The sequence below is a fragment of the Larus michahellis genome, chromosome Z, assembly GCF_964199755.1.
Source record: "Larus michahellis chromosome Z, bLarMic1.1, whole genome shotgun sequence".
NCBI classification, from domain to species: domain Eukaryota; kingdom Metazoa; phylum Chordata; class Aves; order Charadriiformes; family Laridae; genus Larus; species Larus michahellis.
In genome coordinates this window covers 33,891,963-33,910,162 of record NC_133930.1, presented here as the reverse complement: position 1 = coordinate 33,910,162, position 18,200 = coordinate 33,891,963, and positions in this window count along the sequence as shown.

Below are 18,200 nucleotides of genomic sequence, written 5' to 3'. Positions count from 1 at the left end.
CACTCAGGGATGTCCAGTCTCATCAAAAACTATTAAAAAACTTAATGAAGAAACTAAACCTAAATCACTATAATGCACACTTTTGGACTGCTACTGATCTGTTCTGAGGACTGTATGCTGCCCAGGTAAGCCAGTGGTGCAGCAAGATACTATAAGCAAGGCTGGCCTCCCAGAGTACATCACAGATGGCTGTGTGGATTGGGAGCAGAGTCTATCAACATGTTACGATATTTTCACATCTTTAATAAAAGGTGCCAGGCAATCTAGCAAATCACCAAGCAGGAGGCATGCTGTAGACAATAAAACACTTCATTCTTCAGGGATGGCCAGATTGCAAAGAGCGTGTGCCACAAGAGTTTACTACCTACTGAGAAATGAGTTGTGTGTGCAAAATGGAATTTTGTTTACAGGAGACCAAACAATAATCCTGATAGAGTTAAGAGTTAACATCACAACTGTGATTCATGCTTCAAACGCAGGAGAAGAGGCATGGGCAAGTACAGCTAGGAGGTATGTCTCTTGAAAAAGAGAAGAGATCAAGCTCAGAGTAACACGTGACGTATAAAAGAGTATAGTAATAAAAAATAAAATACGACAGTGAAGTCTCCTGCAGCTAACTTCCACTGTCAGGAAATATTTTTCCACTGTACATTTGTATTATTGTATCAGTGAAGGAGGGCTTTCTGGAAGTCACAAGAACTGGGACCTGGAGATTGAACATGCATCTTGCAGGTGGCATGCATGGTCAGACAATACGCTACAAAATTCCAGTGATTCACCTCCTGTTGTGAACTGTAATCAAAAAATTCTTCAAATGTCTATTCACAAAGCAATTACCAAGTAAAACCATTAAAAGAAACAATAGGGAAATCAGCCATGTAGGCAAGATGATCTGGAAGACATTCCTACCTGGCATGTCAGACCATTATTACATACTATCCTAGATACTACACAACTCTTGTGGCCCATGAAACACCTGGTGGACTGAAGAAATAGCCCCCACCTTTCCAACATAAAGGACAAGCTTAAATTTGTGAAGGAGGAGCAGCAGAGGGGAGTAACTCAGAAAGTCAAATGTATAAGCAGTCAGTTTTTTAATTTAGGTGGCAGCATGCTATATCAAATGAGTAGTTCTGGACTGAACCAGCAAAGAGCCTTGTAAAGTAGTGGCAAAAGAAAACACTTAAGGCTGCCATAATCATGAATTACACATTAGAACAGTAAAAGAGATGGCATTATAATAATGCCATCTTGACAACAGGACTGACATCTCATTGTAAAATTAAAAATTGTAAAGATCAGTGACTACCAACTAACATAACAATGTCAGGCTTATAATATCCTTCAGGAAGAAATAAATTATAAGTATAAATGCACAGATAAATTTGACTATAGAAAGCAAGGCCTATTGTGAAGTAGATTACCCTTTTCTTTTACCCTAGTTTCCACCTTGGATGTAAAACAGATTACTGCTGAAACGGGTATATGTGTTCCTGTAAAAGTGTCATTTTGATGAACCACCATTTTAAAATAAACTAACGTGCTACTGGTTGCATGTTTAGCTTGTGCCCCAGGTAACTCCTTTTTGGATTGTCACCTGTCTTGTGTGCTCACTGTGATCCAGCAACTGAGCTTGTGCTCTAGTATTCATATATAGAGTTTTCCCTAGGGTTATAGTTTGATTTTTAAGACATCTTCATTTTCCATGTTTAATTAAGTTGTTCTTGCAATCATTAATATTCATGCTAAAAAAAATAAATAAAAAAAAATTAAAAAAAAGATAAAAAAATGCTAGACAGCACCAAATATGAGTTAGAGGAGGTGGAAGCTTTTATACTGTCACCATGAATAATAGAAATCCAGAGTGCTTGCACATTGCACAAATGTTCTTCCACTAGATTTTCTAAACTGCAACCATATGCTTGCAATGCAAAAATATCACAGGGAGTACTGTCCTACTTATTACAGCAAAAACAGTGGGTTTTAGCTCTTCTCAGTTAGGCAGCAGTGTAATGTAGTTAAATCAGCAAATCATTCCCTAGAATATAAAATCCTTGTAAAATTAAATAGTTACATTGTTCTCTGATGCCTCTGATGTATATTCTCCCTAGTAACAGGGACCCAGAGAGGTTCCCATGGAGAATAGTGTGGTACAGAGATAATCTGAAGTAACAGAACAATGTGAAAACAGGCTTTCTCTTTGCTTGTTTCAAAGTGATGAAGAGAGAAATAATGAGCAAGGAATGATTGCACAATTTTAAATGCATAAAATTACGAAAGCATTGTGTGCAGAGCAGGTCAGGAGATTATCTGAGGATGGTACAGTGACAGCTGTTTCTGCTTTATTATACAGCAGAAGTAAACCTGTTGGCTTGTGAAATGCCCCTTTTGTATTTCTAGCACTAACTATCAGCAATTACAGTATGATACTAGAACATATGGCAATGTAATTGAAGGTGTGGCAAGAAATCAGAGTTAGGCACTTTGGGCCATATGTTCCCCTGCACTAAGCAGAGTAGAGGGAAGCAGATGGGCTCAAGTTAAAGTGAGGAACAAAGGGCTGGCATAGTCCACCCAGAAGGCAAAGGCAGCTAAGTCACACTTTGGTGTGTGTCAAAGTGGTGAGCTTTCAGGAAAGAGCTGGACTCAATGTGTTGCCTCTTAAGATCTAACTCAAATTTCGAGGTATGTTATCTCTGAACAAAAGAGTGCTGGCTGAATGAAAATGGGTACCTGCTGCACCACAGTGTGTTTCCAGAGGCTATTCTCATAGACCAGCACTGGTTGGATAAGCAAGTGAGCATGCTGATGAGACAGCAAGTGGACAGGAAAGTTGTGTTTGACAGGTATGGGCCACAAGTCCCTCTCTCCCTACCCTTGACATCAGACTGCTGTGAAGTATATTTTCCAACAGCTCTTCAGATTTTTGGTCTCTGCTCATTTATTTGTCTTCCATCCTCTTGTCCCAGAAGATATTGCATCATTATTTAACTCCAGCCGTTTTTAGGATGGTTTTGGCAGCATTTGGAAATTGACATAAACCACAACCTGTTCCACTTAATGATTATCTTCCTTCTTCACTATCCTTCTTGTTTCTAAAATGGACATAAAGCCTACTTTTAAGGTGGAATGGCAGAAATTTGCACCAACCTTACATTAGACTTTTGACTAAACAGATTGGTGAGAGATGTGTGAAAGTTAAGTCATAATTACTATATGTTTTGATTTCAGAATGTTATTAAAGCCAAAGTTAAAGAAAGAAAAAAATTAAGAAATTAAAAGACATTAAACAGTAAATCTGTTAGTGTTTTCTTTCAGTATAACCCCTTTCCTCCAAGAAGAGTCTTTATTTGGAAGTACTCAATATGTGAGCAGTAAGTCAATTTTTAGTCAGCAATTGATTTTAGATTGTTATCTCTATCCACTATGACTCAGTATCTGTGCCTTCAGAAAATCAATAGCACAATAACTTTCTTCAGTATATGATTTACTATCATATATGCTATGTATAAAATCCTATACTAAGTATTCATTATTGTGATTAACCATGGAAACAGTATGCTGATTTTTTTCTGTAGTGAGAAATAACCTGTTTTCTGAGAAGAAAGCAAAAGGAATGTTTTTCTTATTTTGCTGTGGAAAATAAAATAAGAACAGGATTTCAGTGCTAAAAATCTGGATTTCAACATTACCCCGCATCATGCGGCAGCAGGAACCAGGCTATACTTTGCCATTAACCAACCCTACAATTAAGAAGTTAGGTATTAATAAAACATTTAAGAATTCACAAGCCAATGAAAATAATAGAATTATAAATTCATATGTACCGCTGTTGAGTGGTTGGTTTTTTTTCACGTTTAAGTGACATCGTCTTGCACTTAAACGACAGCGAGCTTGTTATAGTACAGCAGGGGGCAGCATGGTACGCAGTTTTCTACTCGATAGTCAGGTTTAAGCTATTAACAATGCGATTTACTAATTAGCACTGAGCTTTGCTGGTTACAGACTGTTGTGTAAACTCTATTCCTATCAAAACAGGCACAGAAGTGCAAGTTCCATGGAAGATCTGCAGGACTTGGCATAGATACAAATCATCAGTAAAGTATCAAAGAGGAAAAGAAAAAAATCATTATTCACAAAGATTACAGTATGTAGTGTAGGTTAAGACCTCATTTTTTAATCAGTCCTCAGCCATTAGTGCATAAGCACTTAAGATAATAAACATCAGATTACTACTAGCTTCCTTGATGTGTTGCCGGCATGAGTCTGACACAGTGATAAAATGACACCATTCTCTGCTTGCGAAGCTGTTCCCGGGTCTTTATATTGTACAGTTTCCAGCCCAAATGCTCACACTGAAATCAGTTTTGCTAAATACCGTTACATCATTCAGGCATTGAGTCTGAAGACATGTTGTTGTACTAGATATTGCTGGCAATCGGGAAGATTTATCTTTAGTATTGGTCCCCTGAAGGTCAAAAGTGAACATAATTATCCCAAAAGCCTTTTGTTTATAGATGTGCCTCTAGGATCGATAGAATTGTTACGAAGGTGTGCTGGGAATGAGGAGGGCTCTTGCAGTATTCTGCATAATTGATTCGACAGTTGATTTAAAGTGCACTGATCCTTACTTCTTGTTTTTTTAAACTCAGTGCCATGATTGAGAAGATTTCAGTTAATGCTTAAGAATGTGTTTTACCACATAATTTCCCTTCCATGCTAAATAGACTGTTTTGTCCTTATTACAGTATAAATTAAGGAGAGCAGAAGAAAAATTGATTATTAATTTCCTTTTTAAAGCAGCAGAGCAGAATTAATGATATCACAGCTTTCTGATGAGGATGGGTAGTTTCTTAAACCAAACAGAAAAATAGCTTTAACTGCTAATCAATTACACCTGGATTAGGAGATATTACTAGCAATTAATGGTCATGTAGCATTGAAATCAATGAGGCTTGTCAAAAGAAATAATGAGGCCCATAGCATTTCCACTGTTTAGCTACTGTAACCTCAAATTATTGGATGGAAAAGAAAGTCCCTTACTGAAAGGAAGAAAGACTAAGTGCATGCTGCAAAATATTAGGATTTTCATAAAAGAGGACGTCCCAACATTCCTGAGCTCTAAAGATTAATTAAGAATGGGCTTCTGTATAATCTTCATATTGCAAGGGGAAAAAAACCAACACATTTTCCTTTTGGTTAATTAATTGCGTTGAAAGTGGGTCGTGTTATCATTTTGCATGATGTGAAATATGCAGATTTTTAAGGTTTCAACATTAAACCAGGTGATACTCAGCAATTTTGCTTTGAGAGTCTGACTTTGTTTGAACCTGAAACTCAAAGCAAAAATCGAGGAGAAGAGTACAAATCTACATGGATAAAACTGAATAAAATATTTGTGCAGAACCTACAAAGCCAAACGTTAAGTTTTGACGAGATCTAGTAACAGAAAAAAGCATAAAGTTAAGCAGTTATGTTCTTGCTAAGACATCTCAAAACCAAACTAATTTTAGGAGGGTATACCATCTACCGCTATTTATTTCAGTGATGACCACCTTTCGAAACAAGTCTTCTTGTATAGTAATTACCTACCTAAATATGGATTTCTCCTTGGCTGGTGTAATTAGGTTTGCAAATGTTGTCTTTTTCCTTTTCTGAAAATAAGTGCTGTTAGGGAAGATTTCATTCACAATACTCACAAAACAAAAATGGAGATTCAGTTTGTTGAAAATCACGAAGTATTTGCAGGGGTGAAGCAGTATGGATTTGCATACACCAGCCTTGACAATCCTGTACCATAGACATTCAAAACTTAGATTACATACAAATGAATCCCTTGGTACAGTATTTTCAGAAGGTGACTCTCCGTGTACCTGATGGTCCTTAAGCACACTTAACATCACATGTGGAAGACAGATAGTTAACTGTGTAGCCTGGTGCATGGAACTTAGAGACTCAGGAAGAAAATTCATTTGGGATGAAGAACCAAGACATGGTCTGCATGCAATGTGGTTTATTCATCTCTACCTATAGCTCCCTGATCACATGACAAGGGAACTAGGGAGAGCTAGAGGTTTAAATACAAAGCTAGGAGGAAATTGCAAAAAAAAAAGGTCAAGGAAATAGCACACCGAGAGTTACAAATGCTCTGGTTAAAAGCCACAGCGGAGCAAGGTAGGAATCTGCAGGACTAGGATATGAGATCACGAAAAAAAAATATAGTACCTTGGCCTGGTACTTAGTTATTCTCCAATAGGTGGCATCCATTTCAGAGTCTGGGTACATAAAACAGCAGGGGGTACAAATAAGTGCATTGCATAGCCTGGCATACAAATAGGTGAAGAAATGGTACTATGATAAACTAACACTGCTTGGTGTGACAAAATCTTCCTGTGAAAGTACGCAAACTCTCCACGTTCTATGGCTACAATGCCTAACACTTAAAGTACTTTTCATTGTTTATCTATATACTCATAGAACACGAAATCCAAGATTTATTTAAACTTAATTGCATTTTTAAAACCAGTTTACAAGGAGAACATATGTTATGGTGTTACATTTTATTATATACTGGGGAAAAGTTAAAATTGCTTTGTTAGTTCTCTGAGTGGAATTTCCTTTGGTCTTGCACAGCCACTAATAAATTGTACTGGTCCTATTTTTTCAAAAGCTGAGAGAAAACAAAATCTTGAAATCTCAGAAAATGCAAGTGTAAAGTCTGACCTTTGTATGGTCACACCACCAGAGAAGCCAGATATGTGTGACCAGGAGTAACTGGAATGTCCTGTATGCATCAACACTAAAAATCTCTTTAGAAATTTCTCTAAAGTCAATGAAACTGTAAATCACACAGTTCCTGAATTCATCGTTAGATCAGTTCCATCTCTTCTCCCTTTACTAACAAAAATTATGGTTCTCAATGCACTTTTAGTAAGCTTTTTTCAACTTGAAATAATTATTGGGAGTGGGGCGGTGGTGGCGGTGGTGAATTATGTGTACATCTGTTACTAAAGAAAATTTTTCTCCTGTAGTTTTTGCATTTTATTCACCTTCCTAATTCCATGCATACGAATGGACACACAGTTCTCATCTGGCAATCTATATTCCTGAAAGCAGAACTTACACCCTGACAATCTCCACTCAGTCCATGGTAGGAAAAAGAAGAAGAAAAGGGTGACCTTTGCTAATTCAGTCACTTAATTCAGTCACAAACACACTAGTTTTTGAATCTGAGTTTTCTCTTGTTCAGCAATCTCAGTAATGCAAAATTTAGGCTAGCAAAGCTCAGGTTTAACCAACAGTCAGTTAGAACTTTCAAGCATCAATCAACACTGTAAACTGGGCTTTTAGCTCAACTTTATTTCCTTGATAGTTCCTATATCTTAGATCTTTAAAAATGACATTTGCTTGTTCATTAAGTGAAAATTTTCCCTGAATTTTCCAGTGGGGTAGAAACCGGGTGACTTATCTCTGATAGTCTTACCTACTAGAATAATACGCTTTTGTTTGGAAACAAAATTACTGCTTCTGTCCCTCTTTATGTGCCATGTTCATCCTCTGTACCGGCCACATCCTTTTTCTTTAAATGTTTGCTAAATGAAATAAGACCTTTTGAAGTAACTTAAAATTCACACATTAGTAAGTTACTTATCAGAGGGAACACTGTGGCAGATCTTTAAGCCAGTGCAATTTTTTCTGCTTTCACAACTACAGGATTGTTTTTAAGATTTCCCTTAAAAATATAGTGGCAATACATTTATGAGATACAAAAGAAGTTCTCCAGCATTTCACTTTTGCCAGGCAACAGAGATAAAGTATAATATGTTGTTTCCCTTGCCCTTTCTCATTATCTTTATTCATCCTGTCGCATCTGTGTAGTATTTTCTCAGAGGTTTTCTAAGCCAGATTGCAGGGTCTCCAGCTAATGTTACATACAGAATTTTAAAGGGTTTATTTTTAATTTTTTTTAACTTTCTTTCATTTTCTCCTGTCTATAGCTTCAAACAAAGACACATGTTCACTGTCTACACCATGTCTTCGTAAAAATTTAATCCATGATTTTATGTAAAATCCTTAAAGGAGGCCAGTGTAACCAGGTAAATGCTTCAGGGATGCACGGTGAAGTATCCAGCACATTGTAATAGACGTAGTAAGTGGCAATGCACAGTACAAAAACATGTAATGAGTTGTCTAGAGTGTCAGTCCCAGTTGCAAAATATTTTGAATTTATGTCTAGTAATAGACATATATATGCCATTTTATTAGGTTTCCAGACTTTTCAATTTTGTTGTGCTTCAGAATAGCTCGTGAATAGACAGAAATTTTTTCCAGAGCTTGGTCTTCTGTTTAGTTTGAGGAGTCCCTTATCTTCACCTCTGCTTTTTTTTTTCCCCAGTCTTTATTAGAAAATAAAGCTAACAGGGTAGCTAAAAATGCCTTTCACATCATCTATATTTCTTTTTCTCTTCCCCCCCCCCCCCCTTTTCCCTTTTTTTATTTCAATATTGCATAGTTGATCTGTGTCTTTAAAAAATGTCCTTTAGGAGACCTGTGGTGCACTTATTGATATCTTGAGTACAAATGAAATGTTGGCAAAGGCATCTCTTATTCACATTTATTAGTCCAGAACTTGTCATATGAGGCTGTGTTCTATGCTACACTAACTTTGTGAGACAGCTCTGAGGTCATTGCAGTGTGCTTTGGTTTGTTAAAGAAACATTTAGTTACACAGTCCATTTGACAGTTGTATTCTTCCACACAGGTAGGGAAAGGGGTGTACACAAAGAGCAAATCTTTATGCACAGACTGAGGTGCATATCTTAAATTCCCAGTATGGTGTTCTCCAAGAGTTAATGATAATGTCGTTTAATTCCCTCTCCACTAAGTGTAAGCTAGATGTGCAATAGATAAAATGCATCTCACTTGACACAATCTGAGGAAAATATTGTTAAATAAGATATCTATAATAGATAATAGACTATTGTGCCAATAAAAGCAACGGCAAAATCATCTTTCTCATCTGATGTGCATCATGTCACAACTTCTCCCTGAGCTGATTCTTTCTTTGAAGGACAAGTTATGATTGAATTCATTGAGCCAAGCAAACGGACTTTTTCTCTGATGCTGAAGATGTTAGGAAGTTGTTATTCAAAGGAATACATAGCATTAATCAAGTGCAAGTGTTATGTACACCAATGTGTACAACCAAAACATTACAGATATTATATTAAAGGGTGAAAAAAGTAATTATAGTGGAAACATAAGGATTTTTCCATACTGTGGCACTGAGAAGACACATAGCTGTATTCTTTGCAAAATACTTTTGTAGTAGATTTCAATTTTGCAAGAATTTGGAATTTCACATATTAAAATTGTTTTTAACATGTAAAATGTAAAAGGGTTTTTTTTCTGAAAAGTTATATTTTGTAACCTCCATACTTCCCCTTTAGATCTGTAACACATTCTAGTTTTCAGAACATCACTTTTCAGAGGCTAGGAAATTTTGAAAGTTTCTGGAGTGGAGAAACAAAAAATGAAAAACACAGAAAGGATTAATGGGAGTGAAACATAGCCATCAATGTAGGCTTGATTCTGCCAGGAAAAATGGAACCAAAATTGGAAATTTCAAAAGTAACTGTTTTCATAAACTTTAATAAAAAAAATACACATTGAAATAAAGAAAAAATATCGACATTTCCAGTGATTGTTTTTAAGAGGAAAGAAATCTCATGACTTGTTGAATAGAACTCACCGTTGGGAGGTCAACTTCACTATCTGTCAGGTGTATAAGCAGTTAAACATTACATTTACCACTCTACCTTCTCTCAAAACATATAGGCATTGACGAGATAAATCTAATTGACCTTGCTTCCATCATACTCCAGTACTAGATTAAAATGACACTTATTTTCATATTATCAATAACGCTAAAGAGTATGTTCATCTATTCTAACATTTTGCATAAAAATCTTAAGTAGTCCCTGCACTGAATCTAACAATTTTTGTTTGAATAAGATCTCTTTCAGAGAAACACCCCTTCAAAGAATTCAAAAAGTGGTGATCCTACTCTTTCATGGTGAGCTATTCTAACGGCTAATTATTCTCTGTTAAAATTTGCACTTTATTTCCACTTTGCATTGCTCAAGATTCTGCTTGTTCAACTTGTTGTTATGCCTTTTTCTGCTAGATTAAAGACTGTGTGGGCTTTTTGTTGTTTGTGTACTTGATGTGGACTCCTGAGGGAGTATTCACAGCCTCACTGAAATTTCCCTGCCTTGTGATCTACACTTTCCAGCTAAGCAAAGTCAAACTGATATTAAAATAAGGGCTGAAAAAGAAGGAAAGAATGTAATCTCAACAACATGAGATAATTTTGTTGATTTCATACGTAGGTATTCTTCTTCTCTATTCAGTGGTCTCCCCCAGAATGCCCATTAATACTTTTTCTTATGTTCTTATTCCTTCCTATATTTCAAAAATAGCCTACCTCCTTTTAGTATCATCTTAATTCTAAAAATTTTAAAAAAATTAGAAATTTTTTGCCTGTCAGTGTAAGTGATGGTGTGTTCTAGTCACAAGTACAGGAAGTTAAAGGGAAAAAAATATTTAACAGAATGGCAGGCTTGTGTGATGTTTTTCAAACCTTTTGGCCCAGGCTTTTCTCACTAAGAATCATGCGTATTAGATCTCTCTATGTCACTGACTGTCAGAAATTATGATGAATGAAAGGAAATCAGAAACCAGTAATGTAAAACAAATAACCTTCATTACCTTGTTTTCAGAGGACACTGTTTAATAGCAATAGAGCATTATGGTGAAGTTGCCAGTAATCTTTATTCCATCGATGACACAAGTGTTCTTACAAAAATCCAGAAATACCTGATGCTGCTAGGATTTCATACTGCCACTTCAAACATGGATTTATTTCTAGTTGGTGGTATATGGTGAAGGGTGGCAGATAACTGTAAGACACCAATAATTTCAATTGAAAACTTTTTGGTAAATATGTGAAATTTTGCTATTTAAATCACTGATCAAAATGTTTATCAACAATGCAGTGCCGTGGGTATGTATCCCTGGCACAACACAAGTTGCACTGAGATATCCAGTGAGATAGCACAGACATCAAAAGTGACATAACTATCTCAGTGCGTCACTCTCTTTGTGCTAAGAAAATCTGCTTCTTGGTTCTATACTGTGCACATGCACTCTGTGCTCCCAAAGCCTCAGGCCAAGTGGCTTCCTTAATACATTTTAAATGAGAAAGCCACACTTCTATATCAGATATCTCACAACTTGGTAACTAGGCCTGTGCCACCGAGACAGTGAAACTGGGTGAGACTCTGGGCAAACATGTATCCCACTATAAAAAACACTGATTTTTTTGAGAAGTAACCTATTATTTGACATACTACATTAGAGTTTGTTTGTTTCTTTGTTTTTTCCCTAGCATAGCAAACAAATATTTCAAGGAACTTAAACAGGGTTAAATCTGAGGAATTGATTTAAATCTTCAGTCAATGAATCAATAAGGAATAATACTTGTGAGTGGTGTAAACTTTTTTTGTCTCAGTCCAAAAAATCCTGGAAGACTGTTTCCATGCAATGTGTTCGACACCATTGCACAGTAGTTCAAAGGCAGCAGTGAAATTACTTGAAAGTAAAAATTCCGTTTTGCCCTGCATGAGAGCAGCTAGAATCACCTAGCACTGAGGAGTTTTGTTTGGTAACTCTTTCTTATTCCAAGGGACTCAAATTTGCATCATTAGTATCATCTGAGCTTATTTAACCAATGTGACTACACATTGAACCTTCAAGCCACCTCCTGAGGACGGTGAAGAATGTTTCCTTCATGCTTCTAAGGAGATTATAAAACATATGGGATCCTCTGAGGATTCTTAGTAATTTTCCTTACTTTTCCTGAGGAACTAACATTTCTTTGGAGAGAATGTTTCCCCCTAGGAAACTTTGTCCTACTTCTTGTACATAATATAATGAATTGAATGCTTTCACAAAAGAGCTATCTTTTCAGAACAAAAAAAAAGTACGGCACTGAGATGCTTTTGTGTGTCATTTCTTTATGTTAGCATGCAAATAAAATTAAAGTAAGAAAGACCACTATAATCTTCTTCAAATCATCATTTTGTAAACCCATCATTTCTGTAGCATCTGTGGAAAATGAATCAACTTGCAGTGATTTAAGTCAATGACATCAGCTAAAATGTTACTAAATGTTGGGACCCACAAAAATAAGTATCTCCTAAATGAAGTCTTCTGTGAAGATGAAGCTGATTGCAGTACAGACACTGATGAATATTCATACAATGATTATGGCAATATCCACTGCTTAGATGTTGTTATGAGTATTTTCTGATATAATTCCTCCATACATGCTGGTTACACTTCAGTCTATTAATACATTATTCATTCTGTTTATTTCTGAAGGTTAGTTTAGACACAATAAAATAATGACTCCTTTCTGACTATCTTTAAGTGCGCTTACAGATATGCTTTTCTGTCAGTGTTGTGATTTGTTAGTTCATGCTGATAATACCACAACCTAAGGAGTCTACACGAAATTTAATTAAGCTGGTTTTTATGGGAGAGTATGTGAGGAGATAAATGGTTCATGATAAATGAACTCTCAGGCCACAAATTGGAGCACTTATTGATTCACTGGCCGTTTATCTTGGAATTTATTCCCTAGCAAAAAGAATATTGCTATACACTTAAATAAAGGTTTTGAATATTATACTAACCTTTCACCAGGCAGTAATAAGTGCCCTAACCAAACTCATTCAGCTTTGCTTCTCATTCATTTCACTGTCATCATCAGCATTATCATCCTTTTCCACTACGGAGGCTCAGCAAATTATAATGGGTTTATCTGGAATATAAAGCCATGAGCTCCAACCTTCCCACATTCTTTATATCTTCATGGTGTCTAATAAAATATGTACAAATCTTATATTGATTCAGGTATCTGTATCAAAACATACTTTAAATGAGGACCCCATTTCAGTCAGAAAAGCTACTATCCATGAGGATTTTTGGAGTATTGGTTAGAGCATATTATGTGATATCAGATTCAGTTTTAATATTTAATGCATAAGCTGATTAAATATTTGTTCCCCATATAAGTTCTAACATATATATACACAGTTAATACCCAGCATTTATGCTTATAAAATAGTGGAGACATAAGGGATTGTTTTCTTTGCCTTTGGCTAGTCTAGATGTATTTAATTATAAGGTTTCTATTCACTTGGGTTTTGTAAACCATTTAGCCACAAAAAGCAGAATAGTCACAGTAAGGATTCCACTTAGAGTGTGTCTTAATTGAGGATAACATTTCTTTTTTTTCTTTCTTCTTTTTTAAACTGCTCCCCCCCTAGGCTCTTTCTAGAGTTATGAACTAAATTGCCTGAGAGAGATTCTATTTTAAAAAAGGAAAGAAAGCCACGGAAGTATTTAGCACTGGATAGTACCTCAGTTTTAAGCAGTGCATCCTTTAGCATGGATTCACATGGGACACATGAGTGAAGATCAAATATAATGTTTCAGACAACTGGCAACAAATAGTTGGCTCTCAGAGAATGCTGAAATCAGGGGGAAAGGATGCCATCAGACATGGGGTTCCTGGAATGGTGGTCAGTAGCCAGGCTGTTCCCATGGCACACGTCGTGCTGGTGGGTGTTGCTCTTATTTGTTCACTGATAGCGACCCAAAGACACTACTTTTAGTTATTCAGTGAAGGATTTTCAAGAATACCCTGTATGGTCCTGTATGGTGTAGCAGGGGATGGAAAAGGTATGGTGAGGGGGATGGAAGAGTGAATTAGCTGATTTGGAAATTTGAGGGCTAGAAGAATAAGGAGGAGGAGGTGCAATGGAACAATATGCAGTACCTCAGAAAACCTGTTATTAATGGCAGCGGAGGACAAAGGCATCTGAGAGATGTTAAAGGCCCAAAGCTTCCTTGAAGAATTTTATGCAAGTAAAAACCTCTGCCTTAAACATGGTAATGTTTTCTCTAGAAAAATGCTCTCACATACTCTGTGTCCTAGTAACTTACAATTGCTTTGACCTCAAACAAGCCTTTCTTCCCTGGAGGGCTGGTCTTGGATCCCCTTCCAGAGCAACAGAGAATATCAAAATCAGCTGTGCTCCAGTACTGTTTATGCTCTATACAACAGTGTACACTAGAGATAGAAACCAAAGTGGTTCCATCACTGTTATACACCTTTTCTATTGGCTACTTTTGTCCTTAGACATTAGGTTTTGTTCTCTTCTGGAAACAAAGTCTACCCATTATGGCTGGTGTTCTATCATTATCTCAAGCCGTGATTCTGGGACCGTAAGTGCAAATTCTGTCCCCAATTTGAGCCAAAGGCTGTTCACTGATCTAGTCAGCAGTGCCTCTTTGGCCTAAGAAGCCTAAGGTGGATAGACTTGATATTTTCTTCAGTGCTATTCATTACAGAAAATAGTATGCCTTAACCACATTGCTCTGAAGGAATTCTTTGCTCTTTTCCTACTTTTTTTTTTAGTACTCCTTTTGCAGTTTTTTCTTCCAGTAGTAGATAATTATTGTGAAATGAGAGATACAGTACATTTTATTTTGGACGAGTTTAAAAAAAATTAAGATTTTAAAAAAAAATATGACATTTATTCTAGAAATGGCATGGAAGTCCCTTCTGTCTGTTATACTCCTAATGACTTTAAATCACACCTAGGAAATTAGAATTAAAGATATGGACAACCACGTGCATAAGTCATTCATTTAAGCAGGTATTCATGTTTCAGATTCCACTCTGATAAAAAATATTCATTCAAGTAGGGAATGGTCCCTTGGTTTCTATCCCTATCCTTTCCACAAAATGTTTAATAGCAGAACTTGGTCTTACTGGTTCAGTGAATGTATCAATCCTTGAAAAGAAAAAAGTTTCATCTAACTGGTACTGATGAATGAATTTAGAGAGTGATGTAAAAACGGTGACTAGAGCATGCTGGTGGGAAACTGAGGGATAGAACTTGCAGATACAACTCTTTCTGAAAGTTAAAGGGTTCATTAATGCTTTCTCAGGTATGCTTTCAAGTATGTGAGTTGTGTATAGATGCTACCCTGGTCAGGCTCTGAGGCACATCAGACAGAGAAATAGTTTATATTGAATGCTGAGGTTGGAGATAACCAAAGTGCAGTAGATCTAGAACTTCCCTGAATTTTTTTTGTAACTCTCATAGTTTTAATATTGGATATATTAGCATACAGGGATTATTATTTTAATAAACAGCAGTTTAGTAACCTTCAATTGAGCAACAGTTTTGCAGATAATCTTGAGATGGTAATTAAATGCATCTGTACTTTTAACATGCAGAATCAATAGACATAGATAGTAATGAAGAACTCATACAAAATGAAACTATCGTAAAGGATATTTTCATTGCTCAGTCATATGTGTTTAAAAGCAAAAAAAAAGAAAAGAAACAAACCAGAACAACCCACACCAAAATAAAAACAACATCCCCACACAAATCTTTCCTTCTAAATGAAATTGCATATGTAATCTTTCCAGGGACAGTATAATATAGGTTGTTTATTTGCAACATAATTGCTAATGAAAAAGTGTAACTGGTTGAATTAACTTCTGCAACTGATTTGAAGCACTAGGTATATTTCGTGTTCTAATATATGTATAATTTACTCATGTTTACCAGTGAAAGGCTTTGCATATTTTTTGAATAATAGAATGTACTTCTCAGAGTAGGTGCCAATAAAATGGAGAGGTAAATACATATTCCTAAAATATATACTTAACCAAAATTTTTTCTTGATAAAAAAATAACTCTGAGAAGTTAGCAAGGTATAGAAGCAAAACTCAATGAAAAGCTGTGACTAAAACATAAAAAAACTCCAACAAAATAACAACAACAAAACAAATGAACAAACATAATCCTCTAGTGAGGTAAAGTCCTCACTTAATTCTTTAATTAAAATCCTGACTCTTTAATGTCTTTCCACTGAAATTCCTTAAGGATTTTGAGAGCTTTTTGCTGAGTTAAACAGTCAGCACTATACCTACAAAATGCCGTAAAAAGCACAGGAAAAATAGAACAGTACGTACTGGAACTCTACATATTTTAGAAAGACAAGAAAATCAGAGTAGTTAAAAAGGTCACATTTCTGAGTTAGAATGCCTCAGGAACAATGATTTAAGTCATTTGCTTATTCAGAACAGTACCCAAGCCTATAATTTCTTTGTGATGTGGTCAGGATTATTACCTCACTATCTTCTGTGGTAACTAACAGTTACTAACAGTGTAGTAACTGTACAAATTAAATTCATGGAAGGATGCTCTGAGATGCACAACCAAATTTTGTTTGCTGCTACAGTATTCTGGCATGCATTAACAGAACTTTTTTTGCCTTTGCTCTTTGATTAAAGGTAAGGATCAAAGTTTAATTTCAACTAAAAAAAAATTTTTTGTAAAGTACAGTACTCTGGCCACATAATTGGAGATGTCATTCTCTGTACACGTATTTTGGGAAGACTGCTGTTATACCTTCCCTTTTCTCTCTTAGGGAGAGAATGAAAGGCTGTGTAGATCAGCATAACATAAAGTGAATCTTTCAGGTATCTCTGTAAATCTTACTTTCTTGACATGTAGAAAGAAGTTTGTTAATATTACATTAGCGTTTTTTCATGAAATATAGGTTTCAACTATTTCACCTCACAGTTCGGCTTCTATTTACTTTGCTTACTTTGTAATGGTGTGGGTAGCTGCACTACACCTCAGTGAAAACTGCATAATCAACAAGAATCCTGCTATTTATGAGGCATAGGCACAGTCACCTGAGGAAGGGAGAATGATGTTGTGATAGAAAAGCCAGTTAGCACAAAACCTGTCACTCAGGTTAATGATCTGTTACAGAGCAGCTGGCCACCCTCCCATCATTTTAACGTAGACATAATATGAAAGAACTAGAAGCATAATATACAGTTGCCAGAGAACAAAACTACTAGGAGTGGGAGGGATTGTAGTTTTTGAAATCTGCAGAACTATCTCTGACTACAGCATTAGACATATCTAAAAGAGACATTTTGTACATAGAGATGAGTTAGGCTGATCAGGGATAAAGTATCCAGATGCCACATCCTCTGTGTGCAGAGGACTAAGAACGAAATCACATACTAATTATCTTTATGAAAACAGATAAATAGGTAAAAGAAGCTGAAAAGAAAGGCCAGTATAATTGCTTGAAAGTGAAAGCTTTAAGTTTCTGTCATCTTTTATATATAAACATGCCTTTAATGTTGCAGCGGTTCCTGTTTGACTGATTTGATTTTTCTGGACTACAGTCTTCTCAGCAACTGAGGTGTAGCGCTATACATTTTGAGTCCATAGAACAGAGCCCAGCCATACTATTAATACTAGCTACAAGCTTTTATATTCTTTAGCTTTTTCAATTTATTGCAGATATGTACCACCTCTTTGAAAGCAAAGCAAGTTACTATGCATGAGACTGCACTAGGACTGGTCACTTTTGACCTAATCTAATTGTGATAAATACCTTTGTGCAATGACAACATCCAGAGGCCATAATCTCTATCAGGGTCCCATGATGTGATGAATTTTGAAAACAGAAGAAGAGTGCATCCTTTCTCCAAGAAACATGGAGACAAGACATGACAAATGGTTGTGCCTGAAAAAAAACAAACAACCAAAAACCAAACAACAAAAAAACCCAAACCAACAAAACCCAGAGGAGAGAGAGTGGGAACAAGCGTAATAGTGACAAGAACAGCTGTTGATATCACTTAATGTTATGCTTAACTTGATGATAATCAGATCCTCAGAAGCCACAGAAAAAGAAGAAAACATTAGTGCTCTATTTCTTTATATCCCCACCATCTAGCCCATAAGAACAAATTAATGCTCTGACATTTCTTTTTGATTTATACTCTTTCATATGAGAGTAAGATGTTGTAATTTGAATAAGTCATGTATTCAAGCCGTAATACTGAAATGCTCTTTCATTTTGACCTTTAGATCAATAGTCTGCCTGAGATTGTTTGGTCCCTGTACTCTTTTCCTGTTTACAAGCTGTCTGGGCAACAGAGCATGGAATTTAAATGTTTGCCAATCAAAGTATAAAATAGTAAAGGGCTGAAGTTAGAAAGTTATATAGAAGGACTAAAA